Genomic DNA, 22,900 nt, shown 5'->3' with positions numbered 1-22,900 from the left:
TTGACTCTAGCCTGGGCAACACAGTAAGATCCTGTGTCAAAAAGTAATAATAATAACTGCAATGGATTAAAACACATTGTATGTGTTTAAATGCATTAGGTAATTATTATTCTAAAATAAATACTCACTGGCTACCTTTGGAAAGTGTTAGGGAATTAATTTAATATTCTGAAAACTGATGAATCAAAAGAAAGCATCAAGCAATACCCTTCCTCTCCTATACCAACTATACTTGAGGATAAGCAAATAGTTAATGAGGAATAGTATATTTCTTTACAGAAATATTCCAGCTTATAAATCAGGAAGGAATTACTGAATTGTATTATCATCATTTTTGCAAACTCTGATAAAATAATGAACACAGAAAATGATCATTATTGGCTCCTAACATCGCCAAAAGAGAGATAACCAGATATATGTCTCCTTCTGAAAGTAGATACCACCACTTATACAGAGAAGCTTGTGGGTCACCCAGTTTCTAATAAATATGTAGGGGAATAAGAATCTCACTAAATGACAGTTTGAGGATGCAAAATTAAGAATGTGAAAAGTCCTACAGGACCAATGACCCAAGTTTTTCAACTAATAAATTGCAAAGAAAAAAAAAAATAAGAGAGGAAGAGACAGCCTATAAATTAAAAGAGAATTGAGAGACATATCAACCAATTGCAATAGACAAACTTCATTCTAATCTTGATTTGAACAATTGTTTAAAAAATAGATTTCTAGCCTATCTGGGGAATTTGACCACCAATTAGCTTTTTGATGATATTAAGGAATTATTATTAATCTTATGACAATGGTAACATAATTATGTTGTCTTAAGAGAGTCCTTACCTCTTAGATACATACTAAAATTATGAATAAAATGATTCAGTATCCTGGATTTGCTTCAAAATGATCCATCTGCGAGTAGTAGCAGGGAGTTAAATAAAACAGGATTTGCCATGAGTTGAAAGTTGCTCAACAGGTAATGAGAATATGGGTGATCTTTACTGTTTTCTTCTCCTTTTTGTGTAAAGATAATAAAAGTTTAAAATTCCAGAACAATCACAAATATCCAAATTATCCATCTTCGATTTAAAGGTATCTTATTTCTCTGAATGAATATTAAGGCTTTGAAGAAAACACCTATTTTATAGCTAAATCAAGAAAGACCTCATGTATTAATAGTTCCATGACCAACCATTAGAAAGGAGGGACAATATTATTTTAAAGGATCTTGGCAGAATTTCTTATAAGAACAGAACTGTCTTTTGTTAAGCAAAAAATGAGCCATTTAGGTAGAACAATGGTGGTAGTCTAGAAGAAAATAGTAGAAGAATGAGAAGAATAAATGCCTTTTTATGACTTTAAAAAATGAGAATTGGGACATGCACAGGAAGCTGAGAAGTGAATGGCCTCAGAAGGAAGGAGGGAAGATCTAAGGAAATACAGACAGCGAGGGAACCGAAGGAAGTCTTTTCCATAAATAAATCTTCCCCTTGGCAGGTGACCAACAGCAACCCAGGTGGAGGAGGCAGAGAAGGAGCCAGCGATGCTGCCCAAACCTGGGACCTATTCCCTCCACTGGGAGGTCAGTACAAGCCAAGTTCCTGGTGGGGTCACACTGAGAACATTTGGCAGGTTGTGCCTCTACGACATGATCAGTCCGGAGTGACGCTGATGGCTCAGAATGGATCTGATCGACACCAGGTTCTTGTCTGTACCAAGTTGGTGAAGCCCTTCCAAGCCCAGGTGGGCTCCCTGTACATGGTCCTCAGGGGGCTCCAGGACCAGCAGCACGGAGGCTCCATGGTAAAGGCACTGGTGCTGAACTGTGTGGAGGGGATGGACCTGCCTTTGTGAGAACAAGCCAAGCGGGAGCAGAAGCAGTACCAGTGTGTGAGGGACGGCAGCCAGTAGGACACGCAGCCCAGTAACACCCCCTACCTGCTTCTGAGGCTAAACCCTCCCAAGCTACAGGAGCACCCCAGAGCATAAGCGCCTCCCCAGCGACTGCCTCGTCTGGACCCTGAAAGCAGAGGGGCAGGTGGTTAATCCAGCCCCTTCCCCTAATTTGGGATTGACTCAGAAATGAAAACTCAGAAAACAGGCCCCAAATCCAACACTCCATACCCCCACCCCCAACCCCACCAGGGACTGCAAGTGGCCGAGCTCCGGGCTGCTGGGGCTGTGCCTTGTGTGGGGTCATGGAGGGTTTCAGAAGGCCCTGGTGAATAAAGCCCTAGAGGGCACGACCTTGAAAAAAAGAAATTTTCAGTGCTAGCTATGGCTATGAGACTATGTAAAACAGGGATGGCTAAAATTCAATTTTGAATTATCTGCTGTGTTATAAGGTGCCATGACCCTCCAACCCTCCATTACTGCCAACCTTCAGTAAAAGCAAGACTCATGCAGCCATATGTGAGTGGTTCTTGGAAAAGAACCAAAGACAGCTGCTGTTTATATTGAGCTGATATGAGCAGAAGAAAGAGTCAACTGCAAAAGAGGAAATGTGTGGTTAGCAGAAGCAGAAAACTGGAGCAACATATGACTGAGAGATATGGACACCCCTCAAGAATCCTCAGATATGGATGGAAAGGGTGGTGAGAAGCTTATATGTAGAAGCTCAAGCCAGTTCATTTGACAATTAAAAGAAAATGTAAATACATAATGAAGGATGCCTCCCCAAGGCTGGAAGATTTGGAAATAACCAAGAAACGAACACCTGGAGGACAGTTAGAGGGCAATGTAGACCACCATGTTCTGTAATCCCATGCTATTAATTTTGAAAAAGACCCAAGAGATCACCCAGAACAGCAGTTTTAAATCTCGTCCACCAAGCCCTGGGTTTTTCATATGTGACTCAAGGGCTTCCAGACAGCCCCTCGGTTTGGGTCTGTCTTATTCCCTTCACACTGTCGTAACAACACACCATAGATTGGGTGGCTTATAAACAACAGATGCTTATTTCTCATAGTTCTGGGGGTTGGGAAGTCAAAGATCAAGGCACCAACAGATTTGCTGTTGGGTGAGGGCCCACTTTCTGGTTCATAGATGGCACCTTCTTGCTGTGTCTTGACATGGTAGCAGGGGATCTCTCTGAGGCCTCTTTTATAAGGCAACAATCCCATGCATGAGATGCTCTCATGACCTAATCACCTCCCAAAGGCCACACAATTCCTACTACCACATTGGTAATCAGGTTTTAACACAGGAATTCTGGGTGAACACAAACATTCAGACCATATCGGGCACCTAATCCAATCCTCGCTTCATCCAGAAGAGTTGAATCTATACTACATCTTAAGATTCCATGTCAGATGTTATTTTTTAAAAATATTTTTGCTTCTACAAAGAAGAAAGAAGCAATGATATCATCTAACCTCCTTGCAATACAGAAAGGCAAAGTTGAAGAATGCTAAGTAAGTTGCAACAATCACACAGCAGAGTTGATAATAAAAGCCCGTTCTGATTTTCGCTCTGCTCATTCCTCCTTCTCAGCTTCAAGACTGACAAAGGTACCAACAGAAAACAGATGTACACTCACAGTTAGACTGGCTTCTGCAGTATTATGGGTTCTCATCAAACAGAAGTCACCATTGTCCAGATATCAGGAGTCTTCTCACTGCCATAACCAGGTAGTAGAAAACGCTTATAGGCCAGAGGAAACTCCTGCCCTCTTTCTGCCTGCTGCGAATATCTATTCTAATACAGGTTCAAGGCTCTGAAGAAAGCTTGAGGCTGATAGAAAACTCCCCAACATTTTCTTAATCTATCCTCCTGACACGGGCTCCAAGGATGTCTTGCTTCCACTCCATGAGACAGTCTGAACTGCCTTCCCTTACATTCCCGCAATTTGTATCTAACAGAGTCAACCACCGTCTCTCTACCAAATTGTATCTCCTAAGCCAAAAATTAAATTTTAGGAAAGTTCCAGGCATAATGGAAAGAAGACTGGATTGAGAACCAAAAGACCTGGGTCAACGAGTCAGTTCTGCCAATTTGCTGTGTGACCGGAAGTAAGTTGATTAACTGTGGGTTTCAGTTTCTTCATCTGTAAAATGGTTACAATAATACTTACCTCATAGTGTTATTGTATGAGGAGCAAATGAAGTAAGCCACTTAAAACAACCAACCCAGGACATGTGAGTCATTCCATAAACATTGGTTGATTTTTTTTTTCACATTTTAGTTCAACCTCACAAAGAAGTACTACAGTACTTGCTTGGCAGTCTATCATTGGCACTCAGCTAAAGCGAAGAGACTGGCAGCAGCCGAAAGGGCTGTGAGGAGGGATTTCTTGTCTGTGACTGAATTCTGGATGTGTTTCCTAAGATGCTGATGTGTCCACACTAAAAGGCAAAGATGTTTGCCAGTGTCCCTCCAGAACATACAATCTGAAGAAAAAAGGCAGAGTTGTTATGTGGTCAGAGTTGACTGTCTGCCCAGACCACTCTTCCTCTGCTGGTCTCTTGTGGTCCAGGGAAAATGTTGGCATCACAGAAAATATGTCATTCTGCTGGTTTAAGCTTGGAGAGTGAGTCAGCCATATAGTGCCTCATGAAGCAGGTGAATCCAACCACCTCTAAAGGAAATTAAGCTCTCTTCCTTCCCACAAGATATTTTAGAATAGTAGACCACCAATTTCACATGGCAGCAGCAAATCCATACTCTCATCTTCCCCTTTCGCCAGGAACCATTATAGGGCTCTTCCTCAACTGCATATGCCCAATCAGGCCACTTACCTAATTCACATAACAGATGCAATCCCTAGCAATGAAAAAACTGCCCCGTCTCCCTTGTGATGCATGCCCAGTTGTCCATTTGTCTAGTTTTTATAGCTATTCTATAACCTTACACACAGTCCTCTATCCTGTCCTCAGCTGACAGCCATCCTTTCTCATCACAAACTCTACTCTGAATAAACCAAAGGTTTGATTTTCATATTTTGGGTTTTTTTTATTACTGTTTCATCCAACTTGCAACCATAAAAGCAAACTTAATGTATAAGAACAAGCTCAGGGAAAAAGAAATTTGCACATAAGTTGAAACACACTTATTATATCAATCAGCAACTGTCACAATAATGCTGAGTAACTAGCCAACCTAGAACTCAGTGACTACACCATAAGGCTCTGTGATATGGTTTGGGTCTGTGTCCCCATCCAAATCTCATGTTCAATTGTAATCCCCAATGTTAGAGGTGGGGCCTGGTGTGAGGCAATTAGATCAGTTTCTAATAGTTTAGCACCATCCCCTTAGTGCTGTTCTCATTATAGAGTTCTCATAAGATCTGGTTGCTTTAAAGTGTACAGGCTGGGTGCGGTGGCTCACGCCTGTAATCCCAGCACTTTGGGAGGCTGAGCGGGTGAATCACAAGGTCAGGAGATCCAGACCATCCTAGTGAACACAGTGAAACCCCGTCTCTACTAAAAATACAAAAAATTAGCTGTGTGTGGTGACACACGCCTGTCCCAGCTACTTGGGAGGCTGAGGCAGGAGAATTGCATGAACCTGGGAAGCAGAGGTTGTAGTGAGCTGAGATTGCACCACTGTACTCCAGCCTGGGCAACATAGCAAGACTCCATCTCAAAAAAAAAAAAAAAAAAAGTGTGTAGCACCTCCCACCTCTGTCTCTCTTCTGCCCTGGCCATGTGAAGATGTGCCTGCTTCCCCTTCATCTTCTGCCATGATTGTAAGTTTCCTGAGGACTCCCCAGCCATGCCTTCTGTACAGCCTATGGAACCATGACCTAATAAAACCTCTTTTCTTTATAAATTACCCAGTCTCAGGTATTTTATAGCAGTGTGAGAAAAGCCTAATACACTCTTGCTTAGGCTGCAAGTCAGCTGAAATAACTCTATTCCACAGTGGTCATTCTGGGCCCTTTGCTAGAGAGACAGCTGCTGGTATCAAGGGAAGAAGTTGAAGGCTTCCAGAGGTTCATGTAGACACATACAAGCATCTTAAGGCCTGGAATCAGAACTCACACACTGTCACTTCCTATGTATTCCATTAACCAAAGCAAATCACAATGCCAAGTCCACATCAGTAGAGTGGGGAAATATACTCCTCTCATAGAGGTAGTGGGGATAAAGAAAGTAAATATTTGCCAAACAATGATCTAATCTACAACACCTATGTACACATCAGCTAGTTACTTCTTACACACTAAACATTTCCCTGCAACTCAATATTTATGTCTTTCTTGCCAGATATTGCCAGAGTTAGAAGTTAGATAACACAATACCTCTATGGATAGGGAAGTTGTCTCTAAAACAAAACCTTCATGAGGTCTACCCATCATTGCCTACTCAGCATTAGGTAAGAGAAATGAGATAATAAACAGATATTAGAACATTAGGTAAGAGATAAGCCTTTCTTCTGGTTTTATGTAGCAGTCATTAGAAATAGATGCACGTATAATAGATGTGTAATTCAAACACACACACATACACCAACCACAGACATTTTTGCAAATTTGGCAGTGCCATGGGGAACCTCCAGCTTGTGGTTTGGCCTTTCATGTGGAGTTTCACTTGAGTATTTGCTTTGGAATTTGATAAACACAGCTATTCGCAGGGCTATCATCACATAGTATATTCACTACCACAGAAACACAGAACGTCTTCTGAAGGAACAGCCCCTATTTATCCTGTAAGCTGAATTCCTGCCATTTCCCAAAGATCCCACAAAATGACTCCCTGGGTTCCTACTTCATGGTAATTTGGAATAGGGGTAATGCATTTGTTTTCCAGAGATCCTCTTTTGCCTCCTTCCTCTGGCAGAATTACCTTCATCATGCTTTATTTTAAAACATAAAAAAAAAAAATCAAGAAGTAGAGAAAATAGTCTCATTTTAACCATTGAAAAGTGGGAGTGGGCAGGGACGAAGTTCTGGCTAGCGTGGTCTTCTGGACCCTCCTATTTTCCTAACAAGGTCTAGGAAAAAGAATTAACAACAGGTTGGCACAACATTATCTTCAGAACTTCTTCGCCTGTAATTTAACTTTTTATTGTTATGATGTAGGACAACGAACCTTTTTATCCCTTCTGTGTGTCCAGGAATTAAACTAAGAGAAATTGAGTGGGACACCTAGTAGAAAATGAAACACCAATCTAAAAGTCCCAGAAGAAGGGACCACACAAAGTAGCAGAGAGTGGCCAGCTCTGTAATCAGGCAAATGTGGGTTTGAATCCAGACTCCGCTCCTTCCTCTGTCATCAGGCAAAATTGCTTAATGAAATACTGTTTAAGTTACTTATTGCTGCATAACAAACCACCTCAAAACTCAGTAATTTAAAACAACCATCTTACCATAGTCATGGTTTTGCGGAGTCTAGAATTAGGGCAGTGCACAGCAGGGACAGATTATCTCTGCTCTACAATGTCTGTGGCCTCAGAGTAGTACAGAGAACTGAAAATGACTGGGATGGCCCAACTCTGTTCATACGTTTGGGGCCCACATTTTAACTGACAGTCATGGTTTCCTGAGGGGACTGGGGGCAGGTTTTTTCCCCAGTTTCTAATGAAGCTAGAATATGTCCAAGATAACTTCTAGATTAAGATGGCTGGTGAGCTAGTGCTGGCTGGGTATAGATCTCTGTCTGTCTCTCTGTCTTCTTCTGCCCCCTCCCCAGGTAGCCTCTCCACATGGCTAGCCTGGGCTTCCTCAAAGCGTAACAGTCTCAGGGTACTTGAAATTCTCACATGGCAGCTAGAACTAAAGCAAAAGCTTCCAGGCCTCTTAAAAACTAGATCTAGAACATGCCGTGTCCCTTCTGCCAAATGCTGTTGGTCAAGTCGGCCACAAGGGCCAACTCAGAGTCAAAGGAGGGGGGAAAACATCGACTTCTTGATGGAAAGGTGGAAAAGAATTTGCAGCCATTTTTAATCCACCCCAGACTCAGTTTCTTCATTTGTGAAATAAAGACCACAAAAAACCTATTTTATATGACTGTTTTGAGGATTAGATAAAATGTATGTAATATATCTGACATTTAGTTAGCACTGTAAGCAGTAGCCTTTATTAATGACAGTTTGTTTGAACATGAGAACATCTACAACTCCAAGATCAGACCTTCACCTTATCAATATGAAAGGAACGAGAGAACAAAAATTTCCAAGTATGTCAAGATATATCTAAGATAAAATATAATATATAATAAATGTCCGTATTCTATTATTTCCTGTTGATTTGCTCCCAATGTTATTAGCCTTATATTGTTTTCATGGCTCAGGTGAATCTAATATCCATTCCTAAAGGTGGAACAGGCCACCATTATGGTGAAGTGTTCAGTAACATGAGGGTAGATGAGGAATGTCCAGGTGGTGAAAGCAGATGCATAGAAAGAAGTTCTATTGTCGAAAATGGCCCATGTATGTCAAGCCCTCTTCAACAGGCAATCAAAGCAACCTTCTGCACAGCCACACCCTTACCTGATGGGTGGACAAAGAACCCTTCTGGTGCCTCTAGACTTTTGACCAGCAAGCAAAAGTCTTAGAGAACAGGACTCGAGGTGGAATCCCAGCTCTGGCCCTTGCCACATGAGCCAAATTCCTCACCTCTCTCCACCTCTATTTCTTTCACACAGGAGTGTACAGTGTGTGGTAAGGCACAAGGGAGATGCCCAAAGGCCCTTCTGTCAGGAGCTAGCACTGTCAGTGGATACAATACTCAGTGTCCCTGATTTTTGTATCCATTACTTTAAACTACCCACCTGCGCAAGTGCACTCATATCGATAGCACACGTGACTTATGCCTGGGTTGGAGAATTAACTTAGTTGGTCGTCACCAAAGAAACTGAGACTCTGCAGGGAAGGGGGCAGCCCAGAGCCCCAGGACCCGTTCAGAAAACTGGGAGCTCTTCTGTTGCTACAAAAGCCTTTTCTGAACAGTACATTTGGTTTCTGGCCTCTCACCAAGGTGGCAGCATGCTTTCTCAGGGAGTTGATGTCTATCACTCCCTTTCTAGGGCCTCAAAGTACTGCAGTCTGGCTTCTACCCCCATGAATCCATCAGAACAGCTCTATGACATTCATATCCACAAAGACAGCGGACTCTTTCTTCTCCCACTTGACCCTGTGTGGCAGCATTTGGCACTGTTGACTTCTTTTTTTAAGCACCCTCTTCTCAGCTTCAAGCCGTCTGTTTTTTCCTGCCAGCCCATTCTTCTCATCCTTTTCACAGGTTCATCCTCCTCTACCTGCCAGTTAAATTTTGGAGTTTCTCAAACTTTGGTGCTGGGTCTTCTCTTCTCACTCATACTCCTTGTCTCCTGACAGCCTCACTTAGGACTGTCCCTCAATCACCTGATGAAAGCACAAAAATGTACATCTCCAGTCCAGGCCTCTCCCACAGACAACTCCTGAGAGGTATCTCCATGGTACCGTAAACCCAAAATGTCCAAAGCTGAACCCATGATTTATCCCCACCAAGGCTGATCTTCCTCTAAGGTATCGTTTCTCTATTTATGAAACCACCATCTATACAGTTTCTCAAGCCAGAAAACTAAGTCATCCTTCATAGATTTCCTTATCTCTTCCCTATCCTGTTATCTCTCAGTTTATCTCACTCTCTATTATCCTCTCATTGAGACCACTGTAATAGACTAGTAGCTATTATAGCTCACAAAGTTTTTTGTTTTTTTGGTTTTTTTTTTTTTTTCTCTTTCGCCCAGGCTGGAGTGCAGTGAAACAATCATAGCTCACTACAGCCAAAAATTCCTGAGATCAAGCCATCTTCCCACCTCAGCCTCTTGAGTAGCTGAAGTCTACTGGTGCACACCATCACATCTAATTTTTTCTATTTGTTTTTGTAGAGACAGGGTATCACTTTGTTGCCCAAGCTGGTCTCAAACTCCTGACTTCAAGCAATCCTCCTGCTTTGGCTTCCTGAAGTGCCGGGATTACAAGTGTGAGCCACCATGCCCAGCTTCAATCAGTATTCAGTATTCTTTTTTTTTTTTTTTTTGGAGACGATGTCTCACTCTGTTGCCCAGGCTGGAGTGCAGTGGTGCAATCTCGGTTCACTGCAAACTCTGCCTCCCGGGTTCAAGCGATTCTCCTGCCTCAGCCTCCTGAGTAGCTGGGATTACAGGCACATGCCACCACGCCTGGCTAATTTTTATGTTTTTAGTAGAGATGGGGTTTCACCATGTTGGCCAGGCTGGTATTGAACTCCTGACCTCAGGTGATCCGCCCACCTCGGCCTCCCAAAGTGCTGGGATTACAGGTGTGAGCCACTACGCCCGCCCTCAATCACTATTCTTACAAACTGCATACCATTTGTAGACTGTGAAATAAATGAAGTGGATGGCAACCAGCCCTTTTTTAAAAAAACTAAAATAGACTAGATAAAACATAAAAGAAATATTCATTCATAAAAAGGCTTAGGTCTTGACACTAACTTCTGGTGTGTGTCTGCATGTGTGTCTATATGTGAGCATACTGAGTCACAATACAAAATGTATTTCTTATAAGGAATCACCTACAAAAAACGTTTGACAGCCACTGACATAATACAGTCTGGCCTCCTGCAAAACGTTCCCTACAAGACAACCAGAGTGATTCTTTCAGTACATGAATCTGATGTCACTTCCCACAGCTTCTCCCACCATCCACAGCTAACGCTGGCCACCTCTCCACCTCCAACCTTATCTTGATTTACCCTCTTTTCCAGTGGTCCCCCTTCATGGGGCTTCTTTCATCTCCTTCTGATTTCCATGTTTCCTTTTAACATAGAAAAATGTCATGAGCTGTTCCCTTAGTCTGTTTCCTTCCCTTTAATTGCCTAATTAACACCTACTATGCTTCTTGCCTTATATACTAGAACACATTTACATTTTTATGTGTTTTGTATGAAAGTTTGGTTCATGTCTGTTTTACTCACTAGACTTGAAGGTCAATAAGATCACAGACTATGCTTTTATATACCATTATATCCCCAGCATCTATCTCACTCCTTGGCACACAGTAGGGCCTTTATCAATATTAGTTAAATAAATCTGAATGTGAATTCCAAGTCTGAAACTTCTAAGTTATGTGAGTTCCAGTTTTATCTACACTGAGTTTCGGTTTTTCTATCTGTAAAATAGGGATGATAATACCACTCTGGTTTACTGTGACATTAAATATGTCTAAAGCACCCTGCCTCTAATAATGAGTAAATTATTTGATAAGTGAATGTATGATATAATTTCCCAAAGAATCCGTTTCCCTAGTGCTAACATCATCGCTGTCAGTGTTCTTCAATCTCTACCTCTGATTTTAACCGATCTCAACTTTTGTTAGAGTGGCTTTTTTTCAGTGTTTCTTTTACATAAGGCACCAAATCCAAGCCATCCCATGTCCTTGGCTAGTTAAATAGCTCTCAAATTTTCCTGAGTTCATAACCCCTGCTACGTCACTTAATGCTGATTTGGTCTTTACTTACATCATTTTTTTCCTCAGACCATAAATTCCTTGAGAGTAGGGTCCATAGGCTACATTATTATATAAATTTTACCATTTTTCCTGCAGGAGCATGAAAGGCATCCTGGTATATCAGTAAAAGTACAAGGTTTAGACTCAAATGGTCCCTTCATTTTACCGTTTGGTAGCAGGGTAATTCTCAGCTAATCTCTTAAATCTGTTTAAGCCAGTGTTTTCCAAACATGAAATTACTGTACATTAAAATCGTCTTTTTCATTTGTATTTTTTAAAAATACTAATGCCTGGTTTCCACCCCTAGTCATTCTGATGCAATGGGCACAGGTTGCTGCCTAGGCATTGAGATTTTTGAAAACCCCCCAGGCAATTCTACAGCCCTATTTGGAAATCGTTGCTCTAAATCACAAATTCTCTTCTTATCTGTAAAACAGTGGTGAAAATGGTTCCAATTATAAAGTTAATGAGATACTTTAACAAGATTGTAGATGGTAGAAGTCTTGGCACATTAAAAGTAATCAGAGAATAACTGTTACCATTGTTAGCTGGTGGTGGTGGAAGTAGTAATATATAGTCATGAGGAATCAGATGGTGAAGATTCATGAGGACACTCGTCAGCCTAGCTGGTTATGGAGCATATTTAGAACCCTTTAAATGTCAACCCAATTTCTATACATCTGGAACTTTTTTCTGACTTGTAGAAAGCACCTCACTGCAGAGGCATCTTTTATTTGGATTTACCTGCAAGTGACATAGAAATTTGCCTTTCTTATCTCATGAGCCGAAGGTACAACACGTCCTGTGAGTCTAATAACTACTCAGGAAAACTTTTTCAGTACCTTCAGCATTTACAAGGCTAACTTTAATATGTGGGGAGAAAATTTTGATATCGAGTTGCATCTGAGCCTTTGAAACTATTTTGGGTCAGCTACACAGCAGAAGTTGGAGGCTGGCAGAGAGCCGTAAAACTGAGCCAAAAATAAACCAAAGACCATTATAAAAATGCTTCAAGTGCCAAAAGCATGAGATGTTAAAATTGCAACATAATGGAGTAAAAATTTACAAAAGAGGCTTTCCAATGGTGGCACACAAAGTGTTCCAACCCAGAGAAAGACAGTTCACAGGGAAACGTTTGGAGAGTAAACTCAGCGCCTGAAAATTAGCCTTCCAGACATGTAAGAATGCCCCCATCCAAGGCTATTTACAGTGTATTACCCATCAAGAACCAAGAGCATTAATGTCCTTCCCCTATTGGAGAGCACAGGCTGGATAGCTGGGGTACAGGAGAAGTTTTCATAAAAATTAATTGGGACACTCAGCTTTTCCCAATATTCAGCAAATGCTGCTCTACTTGCCCGTCTCTTAGCCTGGACACGTTCTTCCTCTCAATATCCAATCATTCCACAATGCACTCGGGTGTACCTATTCATTATTTATGGTCTTATTTTCCTGAGCTCCAGAAAAGGTGGTAATGTATGCTCAGTGCAGTCCCTTGGTGGAGGCATTCCGGAAGGGTGGCATCAAGTGCTGGGTGTCTCCCTCCTGGCTGTGCCCCGCCTGCCAGTCTCAGCTTTCTCTGCTTCAGTCCGTTCCCACCCTCCTTTTCCACAATTAGGAACTGCTACCAATTGCACATGGACAGATTTATGCATGGCTGGAGACCAGCCAGTCTCCCACTGATGGTCTAAAAGAAGAATATGTTCTGTGTCAACAATCCTTTGCACAGAGTCCAAATGGCTTTTTGTACATACTTCTTTTGACCTAGGCCCATAATTTTTTTAGGTTAGAATTTTATGAGCCCGATGCAAAGTCTTTCAACATTTTCTTTGTGAGACATATTCAGGGTACAGCATGTTTCTGAAGTGTGCAAAGATTTGGGGATATTTCTATCATTCTGTGCCAAGAGAAGGCACTGGGAAAAAAGAGGGAGGGGAGATGTGGAGAGGCAGGTCTAATGACCACTTACTAAGGGAGTTTTAAATACCAAGACAGATAACGATTGTCCATCAAAACATTTTGAAGTAGCTTTGCATTAGAACAGCAGATTCAATTATGCACTCCTCATTCAGGTGGTCCCCCACAGTGAGGCCACCAGGGCTACTAAGACCCAGAGAGTGGCTTCATCAGCCAAGAGCTGTACCATTCCATGCCATAACCCTGCTATGACCCCTGGCTGAAAAGATCAAGGTGGTGATACAGTCAACAACACTACAGTGTACCAGACCACAACCTCAATTTTCCCTAAAGATTTGCCCTTCTTGTCTATAGCATGGTGTGACCTTTGAGTAAGCTAGCAATACAATGGACTGTGGTCTTGAGGGGCTTCAGATTGATAAGGACTATTGTATCTCTTCAAACAATTGGAGAATAAACAGTCTTGATGCTCATGCTATACTCACTTATGTAGAAATTCAAAGAAAGTTCTCTGCTCTCTAAAAATGGCAAGTTGATGAGCATAGACAGAAAGCAAACTATAAAATGCTTAAGAGACGATCATACTTTCCCTCAATATCCCATTGAGTATTTTCATCAACGTCTAATTTTTAAGAAAAGCCCAAAGAAAGCACCCAGACTCAAAACTCCATGATGTTACCAGCAGACACCAGGAGTCTAAAATGAAATGATGAGAGAGGGTTTTTCTGCCAGGCCCATTTTCCTCCCTACTTTTCTCTTTTCCATCTTCCCAAGGTTATTGCAAGATTTATGCTAAGGAAATGATAACCTGCTCTGTAAATGTAAGAGATTATTCATTTTATTATCACCCTTAGCCCATTCTTATTCTTCTTTTCATGTTATCAATCCCATTCTACCCTAGTTGGGGTGTTGAGACTGCTGCCTGGCCCTCTGGGCCTTTCCTGAGAAATCTGAGCTTTCCCTCTCAGCCCTCTCCTGACCCCTTACCACTGCATCAAAAAACATCATTCCTGATCATTGGTTTTAAACTGCTGCAATCACAGAAATGTCATCAAGGTCAAGAATGTGAGAATGTGTGTATGCATGTGTGTGTGTATGTGAGTGTTTATATGCGTGTGCTTATTGTGTATGAGTATATAATTTTGTTGTTTAGTCAATTAAATCTTAAAAACATGCATTTTTTTCTGTCCTATTCCCACATACCTTGATCTCCCAATCTAAATTGATCATCCAATTCAAACTAAGATCTTAACGACTAACCATAGAATACTGTGTTAACCTAAGCTGAAAGGTATGATGACTAAAATAATGAGATCTAACACAAAGATAGCATAGATAGCAAAGATAGACCAGTACCTAGTCTAAGTGCTTTGTATATAGTAGCTCCCTTAATCCCTCAAACCTAATGAGGTAGGTGTTATCTTCAATTTAGAGATGGAGAAACTGAGACACAGGATTAATGTAATTTACCCAGAGTAACACAACTAGGTAAGTGGATGAGTCAGCTTTTAAACTGGTACTGTCTAGCTTCAGGCTCTATGTCTTAACTATTGTACTTGCCTACCTCAATATAGTATATGATAATTTCCAAGTTGGTGCTGAGACTGTGGAAAATATATTTGTGAATACTTCCAAACACACCATTTGGCAAATAGACATTATTCCCCTATGTGATACTGACCTTGGTGTGCTTCAGATTGGGTAAATAAGTAAATCTTTTCGTCACTTTTGGTACATTTAACCATAAAAACCATTGTCAAGTAAAGGGAATAACCTCTTAAATAGCAGGTGAAACTGAGGTATTGCTTACCTAGCATGGCAGAATGATTCACACAAACTTCAAGACCTTCAGTCACAGCAATAATAGTAACGGTAGTAGTAGTAGTGCTAGAAATACAAATAATCATACTAATAATAATACCTGCAGTAGTAACATGAGTCATAATAGCACCATGTTGATCAACTGTTATATACCAAGCATCATGGAAATGCTTTCATATGAATTATTTTCTTTAATCCTCACTAAAACCTCTAAAATAGGTCTTGTTAGCCTTTCAGCCTCATCTTACAAGAGAAGAAGCTAAGACTTATAGGATGAGACTTTAATCCAGGTCTTAACTTAGTTCAAGGCTGTACAACTCTCTATTGCCAATCAATTCTCTGATAAGTTTGCCTACCAGTAAGAGGAAGAGAATTGAATTCCAAGTTGGCTTCCAGCTGTACAATGAAGGATTGAACACCATTGAAGGGACATAAAATTGGACTTCATTAGAAAAGTAAGTAGAGATGGGATGATTCGATTTTTTTTTTTTTTTTTTTTTTTTTTTTTTTTTTTTGAGACAGAGTCTCGCTCAGTCACCCAGGCTGGAGTGCAGTGGTGCGATCTCAGCTCACTGCAACCTCCGCCTCCCTGGTTCAAGCAATTCTCCTGCTTCAGCCCCCCAAGTAGCTGAGACTACAGGCGCGTGCCACCAAGCCCAGCTAATTTTTGTATTTTTAGTAGAGACGGGGTTTCACCATGTCAGCCAGGATGGTCTTGATCTCTTGACCTCGTGATCCACCCACCTCGGCCTCCCAAAGTGCTGGGATTATAGGCGTGAGCCACCATGCCTGACCAGGATGATTTGATTTTTAAAAAAGACTAAAGATAATCTAGTTTTGTGGAGAGGATATAAAGCATTTCTGCCCACAAAACCACACCTCTGTATATACAGAAACAAAGAAGTCAAGGTGACCAAAGGCTGAAATAATCAACTTCCAAATCAGAGATCAGAGTCAAAGAGAGCTGGATATGAAGGAAACAGCATGGTGTTGGTAGTTCAAGTTTACCACACATTTGGGAATTGTACCAATATGTACTAAAATGTAGAATAGGTATCACTTGGTAGTAAGAGAAGCTATTTTACATGGTGTAGGACATGGTAAGAAAGTGATTTTCTTGTTTCAATATTTCAAGGATAAACTCTCCATTTGGTGTTTATATGCATTTAATACCTTTATAGCATTTGCTAATTGCACTTTTAATAAAAGGAGAGCAAGCTTAAAACTCAGAGCCTCTGCAAGCAACAGCATCCAGCTAAAATTTGATGTGGTGGATCCATTTTTATTTTCTGTAGTTCCTTTCATTGATAGCAACTGATGCTGGCTTTCAATTGACAATAATGCAGTGGTGCTTAAACTTGAATGTGCACAAAAATCAATGGAGAGTTATTAAAACACAGATTCCCGGACCTCATCTCTAGAGATTCTGGCTCACTAGGTCAGCAGAGGGACCATAAATTTGCAATTTTAACTAGTTCCTACGTGATGCTAATGCCATTGCTCAGAGGGCTATACCTGGAGTACTATCAGAGTAATTACACAAAATTTCTTCTTAAAAAAAAAAAAAAAAAAGTTACTTTAGACTGGGTGCAGTGGCTCATACCTGTAATGGCAGGACTTTGGAAAGCCAAGAAGGGAGAATTACCTAAGGCCAGGAGTTCAAGACCAGTCTGGGCAACAAAGCAAGACCCTGTCTCTACATAAAATAAAAAATCAGCTGGGCATGGTGATGCATGCATGTAGTCCCAGCTATTCAGGAGGCTGAGGCAGAAGGATCGCTTGAGCCCAGGAGTTTCAAGTTACAGTAAGCTATGATCGTGCCACTGCACTCCAGCCTGGGTGACGGAGCAAGACCTTGTCTCTTAAAAAGAAAAAAAAAAGTTATTTTAATAAAAGATGAGTCATATTGTGTCTGGAATTGGTGGGTTCTTGGTCTCGCTGACTTCAAGTATGAAGCCACGGACCCTTGTGGTGAGTGTTACAGTTCTTAAAGATGGTGTGTCTGGAGTTTGTTCCTTCAGATGTTCAGATGTGTCCGGAATTTCTTCCTTCTGGTGGGTTTGTGGTCTCGCTGACTTCAGGAGTGAAGCTACAGACCTTCCCAGTGAGTGTTACAGCTCTTAAAGGCGGCGCGTCTGGAGTTGTTCGTTCCTTCCGGTGGCTTCGTGGTCTTGCTGGCCTCAGGAGTGAAGATGCAGACCTTCATGGTGAGTGTTACAGCTCATAAAGGCCGCGGACCCAACGAGTGAGCAGCAGCACGTTGTCACCTCTCATTATGAGAATTAATGTTTCCTTTTTCTTTCTCATTTATCCTCTGGTCTTTTTGCTCTTCTTTGCTTGGTATATAGTCATCTGATAATCTGAAAGTTTTGTATTGTTTTTGTATATCATTTTTAGCCTTATAGTTACAATCTTATGTATATGCTTAATCCTCACTATTGTGAACACTGATAAAAAATGTTCCTGCAATTTTGTCTACCCCCATTTTCTCCCTGCCTCACCTGATTTTAGCTAATTATATTGTCTTTTTTTGTTTTCCTAGTGTTTCCCCCACCACCCCCCCACCCCCCCGAGATGGAGTCTTGCTCTGTCACCCAGGCTGGAGTGCAATGGAGTGATCTCAACTCACTGCAACCTCTGCCTCCTGGGTTCAAGTGATTCTCCTGCCTCAGCCTCCCGAGTAGTTGAGACTACAGGCGGGCGCCGCCACGCACTAGTAATTTTTGTATTTTTAGTAGAGATGGGGTTTCACCATGTTAGCCAGGATGGTCTCAATCTCCTGACCTCGTGATCCGCCCGCCTCGGCCTCCCAAAGTGCTGAGATTACAGGCATGAGCCACTGCGCTTGGCCATTTGTTTGTTTCTTTTTGAGACAGTCTCATTCTGTCACCCAGGCTGGAGTGTGGTGGCATGATTATGGCTCACTGCAGCCTCCATCTACCAGGCTTAGGCGATCCTTCTGCTTCAGTCTCACAAGGAGCTGGGCCATAGGCATATGCCACCATGCCCAGCTAATTAAAAAAAATATTATTTGTGGAGATGAGGTCTCACTATGTTGCCCCAGCTGGTCTCAAACTCCTGGGCTCAAGTGATCCTCCTGCCTTGGCCTCCCAAACTGCTGGAATTACAGATGTGAGCAACCACACCTGGCCCCTAGTGTTTACTTTAAACTTTTAAATACATTTATACTTCTATACTGGATTAATCAGAATTAAATGATCCATTTAATTTCAGACAATGTAATTGCACTACATTCTCATGTTCTCTCAGTCCTTATTTTCAAACTTTTGTTATTAACTGGAACCAGAAGAAATTGCCATTTTTATAGGTTAAAATGGTAGTATATTGCTAGTTTCATGGTTGTTATTGGATGGCTACCCAAATAACTATTTCATTAACTTTACATTTAATTACTTTCCTGAGGTATGTCTTGATGTTTATCTCTCTGATTCATTATTTCTTGGCATGTAGTATAACCTTCAATCTGTAGTTTTAAATCTGCTTTTACTTAAGATAATGTTCAATTATATCTTGGATTTTTTTTTCTTCTGTTCGATTCTTTTAGCAATAAAAATTATTTGAATGTAGGATCTCTTTTGTCTCACAGCTATATCTTCTATCTCCTCTCTAATCCTATAAAAGTCACCATATTCATTTAAGTTTATTCTCTTTTCTCGGTCCTATATTTTCTGTGGTGTCCATTTTCCTCTTTGATATTTCCATACTGGCCTTAATTTCTGTGGCAGCTTCATTTTTTCTTCCACTTATCTCCTGAGCCCTGGCCACTTCGTATCTAATCTTCTGATGTGTCATCTTTTCTTCCCTCTTGAATATTTGTGTCTTTTCTTTGTGCTCTTGTTTTAAATTAACATTTATTTAATTCTCTGAGATTCTGGATATGCATTTGTGACTTTCATCTATTATAATATTTTTTATGATGTGTATTTTTTGCCATTTTTTCTTTTGTGTTTTACTATAGTATCTTTGTCTTGATCTTTTGCTAATTCCTTTATATTATCACTCATCTTTGAGTGATAAAACCAGATTTTGGGAGGTGTTTGGTGTTGCAGTGTTCTGGAGTGGCAGGAAGCCTTGATGGTGCACAGTGAAACTCCTTAGCTTTAGGGTTTTGAGTGTCAGCTAGTTAACTCAAACATCTCTGAGGCTGTCAGAGTTCAACATCTCAAACTTCAGAATCTTTCCTCTTTCCTACCTCAGCACCATACAATGCCAAGAAATGATGGCAAGTTTGTTTCTTTTTCTATCCTGGAGTCTCTTATTCCTTCCTGCTAAAAAGAAACCAAGGAAACTCGCACTGTCACTGCACAATCTCACCCTGTGGCTGCAAATAAAGGACTATTGCTTCTGCCTTTGAGGATACCACCTTCTTCGGGCTCTTTAACCTCCAGGTACCGTTGTCTTTTCAGCACAGTTCTGTGCTCTAGGCTGGTATTTGCTAAGTTTGAGAACTCATTCTCTTAAAATTTGGTTCTCAAGTAGAGTATACCTAGTGCCTAGGTTTTGTTCACGTTGAAAGCTGCCTTACTGCCTTTCAGATGTCTTGTTGCCTTTATGCAATTTCAAAGCAAAATGGTGGAAGGATGTGTTCATTTTGCCTTTTTAAAATTGGAAGGCTCTGCATCATTCATTTTTGAAATTTGTAATATGAGTTTAATGGGATTGAGAGGGAAATTCAGTCATTCTCTTAAGCTACTTCAGAGAGGTAACCATTCAGGAGTAGACACACTTAGTAAAGTAGGTTGAACAATTTTTAACCTAACTGTATAACCTGTTGGTTAATTCTAGGATAGCCTAGCATACTTGCATTAATGAACGGCAGGGAAATCTTAGGTATTTTTCTCTCAAAATAATCTCATTTAGGGAAGCAAATGGTTTAATTACATTCATGTTCAAGTTAAATTTAGGAGACTTTGAAAAGATTTTAATTTCTTAAAATGGTATTATTTTGACACCTAAAAGACTTCTAGTTAGACTTTTATAAAGTTTACGAACAGATTTCAAAAATGAAGCCTCACTAGAGTCATGAGAAATATTAAGAATGTCTCTAGACTTTATAGATGAGGAAACTAAGGCTTGGAGAACTCAGTTATCACATCTAGTGAGTATTAGAGTGAGTTCCAGATGAGCATATTCCTAAATTCAGTTGTATATAAGAGTTTCATGATTTTTGCTATATCTGCATATTATTTTACATAACTTTTTCTCTATATAATATTTTCCTGTAATATTGAGAGGTGACAACGTGCTAGCAGCCCTCACTCGTTCTTGGCGCCTCCTTGGCCTTGGGGTCCACTCTGGCTGCGCTTGAGGAGCCCTTCAGCCTGCAGCTGCACTGTGGGGGACCCTCTCTTGGCTGGCCGAGGCCAGATCCGGCTCCCTCTGCTTGCGGGGAGGTGTGGAGGGAGAGACGCGGGCAGGAACTTCGGCTGCGCGCAGCAATCGCGGCCAGCGCGAGTTCCAGGTGGGAGAGGGCTGGGTGGGCTCCGCACTCAGAGCCCCCGGCCGGCGCCACTGGCCCCAGGCAATGAGGGGCTTAGCACCCGGCCAGCAGCTGCGGAGGGTGCACCAGGTCTCCCAGCACTGCTGGCCTGCCTGCACCCCACTCGAATTCTCACTGGGCCTCAGCCGCCTCCCCGCGGGGCAGGGCTCCGGACATGCAGGACATAACCAAGCCCCCCCTCCCCCCAGAGGCTCCCACGGGGCACAAGCCTCCCCAACGGGCGTCGTCCCCTGCTCCACGGCCCCCAGTCCCATCGACCACCCAAAGGCTGAGGAGTGCAGGCCTGCGACTCGGGACTGGCGGGCAACCCCACCCACTGCCCTGGCACGGGATCCACTAGGCGAAGCCAGCTGGGCTTCTGAGTCCCGTGAGGACTTGGAGAACTTTTATGTCTAGCTGGAGGATTGTATATGCACCAATCAGCATTCTGTGTCTAACTCGGGGTTTGTGGATGCACCAATCAGCACTCTGTATCTAGCTAATCTGGTGGGGACTTGGAGAACTTTTACGTCTAGCTGGAGGATTGTAAATGCACCAATCAGCACTTTGTGTCTAACTCAAGGTTTGTAAATATACCAATCAGCACTCTGTGTCTAGCTCAAGGTTTGTAAACGCACCAGTCAGCACCCTGTGTCTAGCTCAAGGTTTGTGTATGTACCAATCAGTGCTCTGTGTCTAGCTAATCTAGTGAGGACTTGGAGAACTTTTGTGTCTAGCTCAGGGTTCGTAAATGCACCAATCAGCACCCTGTAAAACGGGCCAATCTGCTGTCTGTAACATGGGCCAATCAGCTCTCTGTAAAATGGACCAATCATCAGAATGTGGGTGGGGTCAGATAAGGGAATAAAACCAAGCTGCCAGAGGCAGCAGCTGCAACCTGCTAGGGTCCCCTTCTGCCTGTGGAAGCTTTGTTGTTTCACTCTTTGCAATAAATCTTGCTGCTGCTCACTCTTTGGGTCTGTGCCACCTTTATGAGCTGTAACACTCACCATGAAGGTCTGCAGCTTCACTCCTGAAGCCAGTGAGACTACAAACGCACCGGGAGGGATGAACAACTCCGGGTGGAAGGAACGAACTCCAGATGGAAGGAACAAACAACCCCAGACGCTCCACCTTTAAGATCTGTAACACTTACCACGAAGGTCTGCAACTTTATTCCTAAAGCGAGCAAGACCACGAACCCATCAGAAGGAAGAAACTCTGGACATGTCCCAACATCTGAAGGAACAAACTGGACACCCATCTTTAAGAACTGTAACACTGCGAGGGTCCGCAGCTTCATTCTTGAAGTCAGCGAAACCAAGAACCCACCAATTCTGGACACAATAACATATAACATGGTGCCAGCAGCAATAAATCCCCAAAAACCTGTCATTAGAAATTGTGATTGGAATGATCCCACATATTCAAAATTTACTCAGATAACAAGACAAAACCCAACTATTAATGCTATGCAAGGTCTACCTCTAATGTAGACTGATTTCAACGTGGCAAAAGCAAACCTTGAAAATGAAAGAGGGGGAGGAGGTGGGAGGAAGAAAAGAGGGAAGGAGGGGAGGAAGGAGGAAAGGAAGAGGTAATAAATTCCAACAGTTTTTAAAAATGAACTCATAGTATTAAAAAGCAAAGATCCATTAGGCATATATCTACGCAAACATAGCATCATTAAAACTCGCAAAGGGGCCAGGCGCGGTGGCTCACGCCTGCAATCCCAGCACTGTGGGAGGCCGAGGCGGGCGGATCACGAGGTCAGGAGATCAAGATCATCCTGGCTAACACGGTGAAACCCCATCTCTACTAAAAATACAAAAAATTAGCCGGGTGCGGTGGCGGGCCCGTGTAGTCCCAGCTACTCAGGGGGCTGAGGCAGGAGAATGGCATGAACCCTGGGAGGCGGAGCTTGCAGTGAGCCAAGATCGCGCCACTGCAGTCCGGTGTGGGTGAAAGAGCGAGACTCCGTCTCAAAAAAAAAAATAATAAAAATAAAACTCGTAAAGGGATTGAGATTATTGAAGCAGAGGCGGCAGCGCAGTTTTTAGATCTCACAATCTTCACATAAAAGCAAACAAAGGAAATACATGATAAGCCAAACATGCAAGAACAACAATTACAATAAACCATGAATACCAACATATAAATAAGTAGGGACAAATGACCAATAGCCACAAAACTTGGCTAAAAGAGCATCTGAAGCTCTGAGAGCAGGAGTACAGTATTCACTGGAGAGCCAGC

The 22,900-nt window shown here is 42.0% G+C and overlaps 1 pseudogene; it reads left to right on the top strand.

Annotated features, from left to right (window-relative positions):
- The first annotated feature begins 1,537 nt into the window (after positions 1-1,537).
- On the top strand, positions 1,538-1,905 carry LOC129478331 (CST complex subunit TEN1-like; annotated as a pseudogene).
- Positions 1,906-22,900: the final 20,995 nt, after the last annotated feature.

This window comes from Symphalangus syndactylus, chromosome 3, assembly GCF_028878055.3.
Source record: "Symphalangus syndactylus isolate Jambi chromosome 3, NHGRI_mSymSyn1-v2.1_pri, whole genome shotgun sequence".
Lineage (NCBI taxonomy): Eukaryota > Metazoa > Chordata > Mammalia > Primates > Hylobatidae > Symphalangus > Symphalangus syndactylus.
The sequence above is the reverse complement of the archived record's forward strand: the minus strand, read 5'-3'. Positions and strand labels throughout refer to the sequence as shown.